The sequence below is a fragment of the Cygnus olor genome, chromosome 10 (assembly GCF_009769625.2).
Source record: "Cygnus olor isolate bCygOlo1 chromosome 10, bCygOlo1.pri.v2, whole genome shotgun sequence".
NCBI classification, from domain to species: Eukaryota; Metazoa; Chordata; class Aves; order Anseriformes; family Anatidae; genus Cygnus; species Cygnus olor.
Genome location: NC_049178.1, coordinates 7,949,487 through 7,960,840, shown reverse-complemented (window position 1 = coordinate 7,960,840; position 11,354 = coordinate 7,949,487). Strand labels below are relative to the sequence as shown.

General features: G+C 41.9%; 1 long non-coding RNA gene across 1 annotated transcript; it reads left to right on the top strand.

Annotated features, from left to right (window-relative positions):
- Positions 1-563: 563 nt before the first annotated feature.
- Positions 564-5,906, top strand: LOC121075440. The gene is made up of 3 exons (XR_005822965.1): positions 564-1,117; positions 2,609-3,710; positions 5,354-5,906. It is a non-coding gene; the product is annotated as an uncharacterized LOC121075440 (long non-coding RNA).
- The last annotated feature ends 5,448 nt before the right edge of the window (positions 5,907-11,354 follow it).

The window sequence follows — 11,354 nt, the reverse complement described above, 5'->3', positions numbered from 1 at the left end:
AAGCACTAAAACAGTATACTACTAAAAGTGGATTTTTCCCTTTTGAGCATCATTTTTCCCCTGATGTAAGGGGGATGATCTGTATTTATTATTTCTGTAGAATTCAAATGTTTATAGTAACTTACAGAATTTAATAAGTTCATATATTAATTTTAATCAAAAAATACCTTGGAAAGAATTTAAAATATGAAGGGCTTTGTGTAGGTGGGAATGAGCTGACTCTGGCCAGCTGCCCACCCAGCCTACCTTTCACTCCTCCTCAACAGGATCGGAAGAAAATAAGATGGAAAAACTGGTGGGTTGAGATGAAGATGGGGAGATCACTTACCATCTACTGTAGTAGGCAAAACAGACTTGACCTGGGGATAATAAATTTGTTGCCAGTTAGAAATAGAGTTCTTTACATCCCTGCCCTGAGTAGCACAGGTCATTGGTGAATGGGGCCTGTGGTCAGTCACAATAGTAATTTCTCTTTTCTTACCATCCTCTTCTTACTTACACCCTGCTCCACTCTGGGCCCTTCCCACAGGCTGCAGCCCTTCAGGATAAACCTCCTCCAGCATGGGCTGCCATGGGGGTAGCTGCTCCACTGTGGTCTCCTCATGGGCTGGAGAAGAATCTGCTCCAACATTTGGAGCTTGTCCTCCCAGAAAGACATGACCTAAAGAAGCTACTATAAGAATCATAGAATCAATGAAGTTGGAAAAGACCCTCAAGACCATCAGGTCCAACCATCAGCCTGACTTGCTGAGTCCCATCACTAAACCACGTCCCAACTTGAGACCATTTCCTCGCATCACTTGTCACTTGTGAAAAGAAACTGACACCCTCCTCACTGCAGCCTCCTTTCAGGTAGTTGTAGACAGCAGTGGGGTCCAGGAAGTGGTGCTGCCATCCAGAGGGACCTGGGCAGGCTGGAGTCATGGGCTGCCAGGAACATCCTGCAGATCCACGAGGGGAAGTGCCAAGTGGTGTCCCTGCAGAGGAACAACCTCAGGGACAGCAAGCTGACCAGCTGAGAATCGATGTGACAGAACAGACCCTGGGCCAGAAATTGCCCTTGCAGCAAAACCAGGCTGATGGTACGCAGGCTGCATCAGGAGGGATCCTTCCTGCGGTGAGTGCCGGTGAGACGCACCTGGAGAGCTGAGCGCAGTGCTGGGCTCCATGCTGCGAGAGGGAGTGGCCGCACTCGAGAGAGTCCAGCATAGGAACGCTTGAGACTGGAGCATATCTCCAGGAGAAAGCCGAGAGCTGGCACTGTTCAGCCTGGAGAAGAGGAGGCTCAGGGGGATTTTACTGGGGTGTATCACTGTCAGATGGGAGGGAGTCAAAAGATGGAGACGCAGGCTCTTTTTACTGATGGATGTTCAGATGTGTTCTTTATTTTTGTTTTGATAGTAAGTGGCAGGAAATATAATAAGATTTTGAATGCTGCAAGGTCATGTTTCAGGTAGGTCTAGCTGGAAGAAAGATTGCGCATTTGTTATTTTGTCCATTTTGACTTTCCATAAGAATTTTTTCCAGTGTCCTCTTTCCTTTCTTTAGCATGCAGTCTCAGCCTTCAGCAAAATCTTAATTTCAACTTTCAACCTTAGGGACTGAAGTTGCTCCTAATTTCATCCCCAAACGTGTATTTTTCTTACTAATGTTTTGATTTTGGAGGAGGGGAGGCTGGGAAGAGAAGGAAAGGCAGAGTAAGGAGTGTGTTATCTTTGCAGTATCTTCAGGATGCTGGGTACTCCCTTGTCATTTGGTCTGCACATTTCTGTGGTAACATCCTGCAGGAGGTTATAATCATTACTGAAGAACAGTTTCAGTGTAATTTTGTCTCTTACTGACTCAGCACTGTAAATTTTTAAAGCTTTGAGCCCAATTGCCCTGTACAATAAAATAGTCTTATTCCTTTTTTACTTGTATTTAAATGAGATTATACTATTACAACACTGGGTAACCGAATGGAAAATCAGGATCTCTATTTTTTTATGCTTATATCTTCTGTGCTGAGCTGGTTGAAGATGCCATTCTTTAAAAGCTTCACCAAAGGTCTATAAGTCACTTTTTTGAGGGATGGGAAATACATGCTTTATAGAGTGGGGCACAGCAAGATGCAGCTAAACAGTGTATCTGAGTAGGACTACATCTAAATTGAAGTTTGCGCACACAGTTCACCAAACACTGTGCTGCAGATTTATTATATTGTTGTAAGCACAATTTTACTGTGGGCAGCAGAGGAGCATGTAGGTTTTCCCTCTAGCAGTACGTGCCTGTGCTGCAGTGCAATTGTTTGCAGCAGTGAGATGTGGCCTCTGTCTGATACCATTTTCCCTGTATCCAAATTCAGATCAAGGTTGTGCTGCTGTTTGGTGCAGGTGAATTACTTTGTCTGGTGTCCTGACATGAATGCTGATCTTAAACTGAAATTGTCTGGGAGCTGGGGGAGAATTGAATGGTGGTGAAGAAAACTCTTGTTTAAATAAGACATAAAACTGATTCTGGCCTGAATGCATCTATTAAATACTTTCCTGCAGTCTTCTGGAAGGTCTTGTATCTGATGATTCACCTGTCTGTAATGTGCCTTTGACTCAGTTCTCCTTGGCTTTTTCAGGGAAATTGGTAATCAGCGGCATGTTGTCACACCTCGTCACAACAGTGGCTATTTCCAAGCAACGAGTGAGGCGCTTCATCTCCCTGGGATCCCATGTACCCTTCTGCTTTAAAAAGAGAGGCAGCCCAAGGAACTTAAGGCCCTGATGCCATTCCTCTTGCATTGTGCACATGGTTTGTCAGCCTGGACTAAAAGGTGCACTGCTGTTTGAATGCTATGGAAAGCTGCGTGGAAAAGCAGTGCCTCCAAGGATGCCTTCTGTGATCACCCCTGTTAAGCACCTGCTCTCCCTCTTTGTTGCCTTTTGCTGGCCCAGCTGCCAGGTCTGTTTTTATATTTGAGACTGTAGCAGTACCTTGACTGTTCACATCCCTGTCTATGGAGGTACTGGTGGTGAGGGCACCTGTTAGCGAAATGGTGGCAACAGCCCTGCTATCTAACATTTGTCTGAAGAAATTGGACGTTATTCTCAGTGAACATAATAAGATAACTTTCCTGCACTGCCTAGAGATGACATTTTAAAGTAACAAGAGTTATGTTAAACTAGAAAAAGAAAATTAAGTGAATGCTTGCTGGGTATTGTGTTGATCAGTTGAGATCCTTTCAGTCTACGCAAATGGTTCTTCTCTGTGGCATGGTAGGTTTGTCCTGAACCTTGTCCTTTCATTTGTTTCATTTTGTTTTTATCAAACTATCATTTATGAAAGCAATCTGGCAAATATGGTACAATACAGACTGACTTGTGGTATTTCATCTGATCAGATAGATGATGCCCATTTCAATTTCTGTGTGTGCCAAAGTTGAAGCCCAGTACCATCATTTTATCTGCAAGCATTGTATGTTTACATTTCCAGACTGTTTTAGCAGAAGTGCCTGGCTATTTGGGGATAATGCAACCTGTTCGTGCTGTGTACTGTGCATGAAAAAAGTCCACAAGCACAGGGCTTCCTGTCGAAAGGATTTGGACACCACCAGTCTGACACCAGAGCTTTGGAGCCACATCCCTGAAAGATTTTCTTTGAAGTATCAAAAGATTTACAGGGGGCCTGTGGTCTGAACACTTCCAGTGTGGTGAAATAGAAGAAACCAGAAACCAGTCATGGTAAGAAAAATTACTTCCTAAACCTCTATTGTTGTTTTTTAAAATTTTATACATGAGTTATGTTATTTTGTTTTCTATTGCTGGGTGCATTGAATATCAACCCTTCCACGTTTTTTGGCAAGACACTTCATCAGTGGCAAACAGTAACCCTGCTATTCTCCCCATATCTTTAATAATTATCATTTGAAAGGTTTTTGCAATGAGAAAATGAGAGCATTTCAGTTTTTCCACAGTTTTTTAATAGCTTGAAGAATTATCCAGGAGAAGAAATGGTTGCTGTAATTGGCCTAGAACTAATGAAAGAAGAGCTTTGATGAAATGTATTGATATTTACCATGGTCTGCCCACAGAAGCAAATTTCTTCATTAATTCTTTTTTTTTTAAATTCAAATTAATCTTGGGATAGTAAATATTAAATGCTCTCCATTTAGAAGGAATAGAATTTGTCACAGAGCAGTGGCACTGTGGCATTTGTAGAGACTTTTCCATCACTAAGGGATAATCGGCTTAATGATGGTGTGAACAGATTGCTAACTGCTGTGGTGGGCTTTCTGGGCTGGAGGGAGGACGATAAAGTCTGGCAATGTCAGCGGGTAGCTGGCAAGAAAGTACGTTTGGTTTCTGTACCAAATGTCATGACATTTTTGTTTTGTCTTTATTTTTCTTGTGGGCTCTCATTCTGAGCAGCAGCTTTATTGCAGAATGCCATTGTATCACATCTAAGCTGTTTATGGTATGTGATAGCGTGGTCTGGGTGCACTGAAAGGCTCCCTGCTCACTCAGAGCTTAAACACAGGGTGGCAGGACTGCCTTTGTACGGTTACAGGCACGTGCTGGAGCCTGCCAGCTGCTTGCTTTATTCTGTGTCCCGGACTGTACAGGGTGTGTCTGTGTATGGCCAAGTGGGCATGTTTTCTTTTCAAGGAATGCTTGTATGCAACTAGTGCAATTAAAATTGTTAAACATCATTAGCAATTCTGCAGCATCCTTGTCTGATGCTACAGAACTAACATCTGCTCCAATTTTAGGCAACTAGTTTCGGTAAGCCACAGATAACTAACTCTGCGGTAGACCTGGGAAATGGGAACATGTATAGACCACCTTGCTCTGCCACTTTCTGAGGTGAAGACAGACTCAAAATCAAACCCAAGTCCCCAGGCCGCTTGCCAGATGCACTCTGTGGCTTGCCAGCATGACAAAAATTAGGGTGCTTGTGAAGTACAAGAGGGTTTTATCGTACTGGGATTACTGATACCAAATTTCCACTGGTTTAAAATGTGATTGGTGACATTGTACTTATTTTAGAGAAGTGTTTTTAAGTATGAAAGTTACGTAGTTCTGCTCTTAAAAAAAAAAAAAAGAAAAAGAAAAAAGTGGGAATTTTCTAGAAATTGTATTCAAATAACTGAATAACTGTGCTAAATGTGGTGAATGTTATGGTCTTAAATCATTGACAACTGTTATTTAAAGTGGTGTTTTCCTTTGTACTTTCCTATGATATGTATTGCCAGCCTTTTTATAAGTTCTGTTAGATCCTCAAAATGAAAGCTACCTCAGTCAAAGATTATTAGGTTGATGCATCCTTCTGTATGGTGGCAAGTGTCTGTGCAGTCGTAGTGAAGTAACCCTGAGTAATTTTCCAGCCTTCTAAGGAAATCTTCTGTAACAACTGTGGAGAAGGCAAAGAACCTAAAAGAAGAAAGTGCAGGTGAATTCCAGGTCACGGCAGAGCAGAAGTCATAGCTCAAGCTCTGAGCAGGTAGGAATTTGTTTTCAATCCAGGTCTTATCTTGTCATGCTCATGAAATGGTCTGCTTTCTTCTGATACTTCAACCCCACCTCCTTTCTGCTGGCTGTAGAGCAAATGCGCTGGCTTTGTACATACCCTAAAACTGAGTAATGATGTGGGAGCACTGATGGATGAATACGCAGACTGGTCCTGAGCTGCAGGTGCTGAGCTTGGTGTTATCAGCACCTGTAACATAGTTTTAAATATTTGTTGTATTAAATGTGGATAGATATTGCATTTGTGGGATTAGGTGAAGCTCAGTGGGACTTCTGATCTGACACTGCCTTCCTCTCCCTACAACAGTGGAGCTACTAGACAGTCCCCATGGCAGAGGTTTTAAATACGTCCAAGCACTGCACAAGGGAAACAGTGAGGCATCATCCAGAGAACTGGAAGAGTGATGGGAATTTAACTGGGCACATTTTCTTTTCTTTTAGATTTATGGTATATAAGACAGTTATTAGAATACGCAATCAACCCTGAGTTTCTAAAATTGATATATTTCTTTCCTTGGAATATGTTTCCGAATGAACTGTTAGCATAACTTCAGAGGTCCTTGATATTAGCATAACTTCAGAGGTCCTTGAGGTATTTAATATATATATATATATATATATATATATATATATATATATATTAATTTAACAAGTGATTTTATGTACAGGTGTACCTATAAATACCTGGACTTAGTTATAAATATTAGATTTAATCTCAGTAAGGACACATTAAAAAAAAAAAAAAAAAAGAAATATAGATAGGTATCAATTCCCAGGTCACCTAATTAAGTGGCATCCTTGCTTTGTAACTTTTATTGTGCTAAACAAGGAATGTGTATACTAATTAAGATGACTAATAGTTATGTTCAATCTAATTATAGCACTGCCAGGAGGCACTATAATACTTCAGGGTCTGTCAGTACTTTTACTACAAAATCTTGGTCTTACAAGCTAATCTGCACACCACTATACTGTACTTGCTGCCTTACAATGTCACAGGTTTCACACTGCATGTACTATCGTGATTTGAATGATATTTACTTGAAAGGTGGGTTTTCTTTCTGGTGCTGGAGATGGACGTTTCAAAGCAAAAATGCTTTTTATTGATTCTGAAACACGCATGAGCAAACTTCAAAAGTTTATATTGCAACTTGTTCTATTTGCATAAATATCAATATTTGGGTATTTGAGAGGAATCTCTAATGTTGGCAAAACAGGCCAGGAAGTCTGGCAGGAACAAAATCTTTGCGGTTCCTGTGGCACCATGCCCACCTCAGGGTGGCCGTGAAACATTGCTTCTCTTCTAATATCTGCTACTGCCCTTCTGGTGCAGGGCTACTGAAAAGTAACGTTTGTATCAGTCTGGAATAATAACCAAATGCAACAAATACTATCCTGAAACTAAATCCTCAACTTGAGTAGAGTTTTGCATTCAGTGTTTTTATCTGAGCTGTTTCAGACTGGTGTAATTGGAGGATTTGCTTTTCATTTTATTGGCACAGAAAGTGATGCCCTAGCGTTTACTAAGGCAGAAATGGCAGCAAGGACTGCAGATCATATCCAGAGCACTCTCAGGTCCTGCAGCTCCTGCGAGTATAGGGTGTACATGTAGGATGGGAGCTTTTGAAACTGAATTCATCAACAAATCAGTAGCTATTATGTCATGTCATGAATCAAGAAGCTAGTTGTTAGGATTAACATTTTACTGTGATCTTTTTTGCTGTGATATATTGAGAACTCTCTTTTTTTTTTAAGTCAAAGATGAAATAGATTTGAAGAACCATAAATATGGATCCACGATAATGTATTTAAAAGGCAATAGCCTTTCTTTTTTAAAGAGCTCAATATGTCTCATGAAGAAATCCATTAAAAACCGTTACTGAAACCATTTTTCAGCATTTTTGTAGTTATAGATGCTGTACTGCTGGAGAATAGCAGAAATATATCGTGTCCTCTCAAGAAAGAGTGAGAGAGATGAGTTTCTTTGATTGGATTGTGTGAATTTTGATATGGTGAAAAGGCAGGGCAAGATGGACAAATCTCACTTTAAAATAATCTAAACCAGGATGTCATGTGGAACACCTGTGGCACAGGGGTGTTTTGTCTGTGACAAGAAAGATATTTTTGACCTGAATATTCAGGGTAGGTGTTGTACAGCAGCAGTAGGTGACAGGAATGATAATTGTCACACATACCCTGGTGTACTTCAGTACTGCTTATACTGGGGAACTATCTGCAAGATAACACCATTCCAAATCAACAGTGTCTCTGCAAATACCATAGGACTCATTAAGAGCCATGTCAGTTAGCAGTTTCCAAATGGCAAAGGTGAATTGAGGGTGTTTCATCCCATGAAACATTCATAGAGTATTTCATGAGTTGTCAAAATAGGAGAGACAACAGAGCTGAGGCTGCAGTTTTTTCCTCTAGGCTGAGATTCACAGCTCAGCATGGCCAGAAGATTAGGAGGAGGATTCGCTTCTTATTGGAGTACAGTCGCGTTGCAGTGACAGTCACCAAACTGCACACTTGGAGCATCTCCATGCCAGAATCTGACCTGCAGTGAAAGGGCCCAGCTTGGTTTATTTTGTGCTTCTGTGTTCCTCCAAGCTCCAGCTCTGGGGGCACTCTAGGTGCCAATCTCCCTTCTGCCCCTTCTTTAAGAGCTGCAGCACACAATCCGGTGCCAGGTCTGCCTGCTGGGTTTCTGCAGACGCAGAACATATACCACGCAGTGAGCATCTCTGGTTGCTGCTCAACTCAGGGTGCTTTTAAAGGCTCTTTTCTAGTTGCCACCACCGCTGCTTCATAGCTTCCACCTTCCCTGAAAGGAAGCTCCCCCAAACCCAACCAGTGAAAGCAGCTCACCAGCCTCAGCTGCTTCCTTCTCCCCGATGCAGTAGTACCTCGTTAAACACACAACAGCAAACATTCCTGATGTGCAGTGTTTACAGCAAGGCCTTTGTGTCATCATACAGTGAGACTTTTTCTTTCACCCTCCGGACATACAGATCAGGGTTAATATTTGCATCATGTTGACAATTTATGCTTAATGTTATCTTTCATACGCTGCTTGCTTGCTAGAAAATTTGATGCCCTTGTAAGTGTTAGGTTTTCATTCAAGAGGCCATTGAGAGACAATGAAGAACAAAATAAGGCAAGATAAACAAAAGCCTCTTAAGATGAGCTTGGAAATTTTCTGCTGGCCTTTATTCCCTTATGGAGTTTCTGGTACTGCACGAAGAAAAAACATATATAGTCTTAGGAGGTGATAGGCTGCTCAGAATATGAAATCTGTAGCACATTCTGAATATGTTTTGTGTAACAGCAAGAGATTAGGGATTTCTTTCACTGCTACCTAAACAAGCAAATGGAGTAAGGACTTCCAGATGTTCATTATCTATAGTTTACTTCTCTTTTAAGCTTTTATAAGGCAGGATGAATCACCTTGATCTTTGCTAACATTCATTTTCTCAAATCAGCTGTTTTTTGAGCAATGGTGTGGCAAAACAGACATTTGCAGTTTGGTTTTGGCTGATTTTATCTAGATTGGTATTTAGTAGTGGTTTTCAGCAGTCTTTGCTCCTGCTCTTTTTTGCATTTCTATGCATTTGTTCTGAAAGTAGTCAAGAATCTATCAAATGTAAGCTGTGCACAGCCAAGGAGACACAGTCGAGGGCCTGTGCAAACCCTTCACCAGGCTTGAGAGGTGTTACCCGTGCTGAAGGCTGCTCCCCAAAGGTAAGGTGACTTCAGGGGTGCTTTGGGGTACCTGTGAAGCCAGCAGAGGTGGCTGCGGGCAGCTCCTGCTCTGCCAGCCAGCTGCTGGGCAGGACCAGCAAAGGGTCCTGGTGGGGGTGCTGGCCCCTGCATCCCACCGCCTGCCCAGTGCCCAGGACAAGCCTCTGCTCCACTTTCTGCTGAAACACCGCTTCACTCGTTAGCAGACAGCTGCCAATAAACGGCATCTCTTTAGCAGTTCCAGCATCCTGAATCGGGATAACGTGCATAAACCAAAACAACTGACACTACACCTAATACTGCGCTATTTTATCTCCTCCCTAACAGTCTCTAGCCAGTATATGCAGAGATGTGCATCTGCTTTGGCTCATGCTCCTTGCTTTTATTTCAACAGACCACAGTAAACTATGGAGGAGTTTTTAGGCAAGATGTTTTGATTTTAATGGGTCTGCGGTTATCTCAGGTTGGTCAGTGCTTTAGAGTAAATGGCTTCTGTGGTGTGAAAAGCCTTACTCTGGTATGCAGCAGAAGATAAATTCAGTCATTGGAAATCCTTCTTGGGTATTTCAAAGAGATTATCATAATGGTTCCACGTGAGGAGCTCAGGCCTTTGAGACGTAGGTGTGTTTGCAGCCTGTCTTGGTGCCGATCGCTTCAGTGCTGAATTCCATTTGACGTGCCTCACAATTAAGTGTAATACAGCTGTGGGAATGTAGGTCAGCAGTTTCTTTATTCTACATAATTCTACATTCTTGTTTTCAAGAGAAAAAAACTTTAAAGGAAGCGAGAGAAAATAAAGAGCAGAAAAATTACTTCAAAACAAAGTTTTAATGAAGCTTTCTACTACACATTTAATGAACAGGTACTACATTTTCCAAGACATTATTAACATAGCTGAATTAGCCTGATGTGCTGCTGCTTTATCCTGAGGCTTTTGATTACCATGACTTGGCTTTATCTCACTGTTCTGCATATTAAAAGTCACCTGGGAAAAGAAGCTCCTGAGGCTGAGCCAGGGATGCAGGGGCTGCAGGCCTGTGTGTTATTAAAGAAGGTGTCTGCAGACTCCTCAGCCTGGGCACATATTTCCTAGCGATTCCACTTCAGCTGCATGCCCACCTGTATGACCTGTCCTCAGTGTCCACTGCAGAAGCCTCCTGGTCTGTGTAGATGTACCGGGACTTGCCTGCGGTGCGATGCCATCAGAAGGGTTTCCCTTTGTCTCGTGGAGCCCGTGGGTGGGAGATCTGCGCTGGATTCCCCAGGGCAGCGGCTTGTCTCACACACACACACACCTGAATCAACAGAAATTGCCTGGCTTATCAGATGTTGAATTTAAAATTCAGTTTCACACTTCCCCTAAGACCAGGATTACCACGAGGTGCTTGATTGATTATTTTTCTCTCACAGGAGCACCAGCCAATGCAGAACAGCCATAATGGAAGACATGAAAGTGCTCAACGTTAATATTTAGCATGTAGAATCCTGTATTGAGGCCCCATTACGGCAAGGCAGGACGCAGAATAAAAGCAGATTCCTGTGAAAAACACTATTTTAGTTGAGAGAAACAAAAGATGACTGTACCAAACAGATGGGGGCGCTGGATTTAACAACGAGATAATTACTACAGTAAACAGCAGCCCCAGCACACCAGCTGCATAATGTCTTAGCAGAGGCAATCCTATGTAATTTGACAACTTCCAAGCATTTGTTGCACCGAAAAGTCACATTTTTGCATCTTAATCATTACTTGGTCAATATTTTCACTCAGAGTACATCAAGGTACTGACTGTAGGAATTAACCTGAATGTGTATTTACTTTGTGTCTGGCTTGATGTTAGAGCAGAGGCTAGAGATGACTAAACACGTGGTGAAAACTAGCTTGAAATTTAATTTCCCTCGTGTGGCTTACCGAAGAACAACAAAAACAAAAACCCTCAGCAGCAGCAACAACAAAAAACGTTTCCATTAAAATAAACTATGCTTGTATTAAAACAAGATGAAAAATATAAGTATGTGCGACTGATAGAAAATAGTCTTCATACAGCTGATTACTAGGTTGATTGGCACTGAGATGGATTAATTGATTTTCCTGAGTTTGGCAGGGGTAGGATCTGT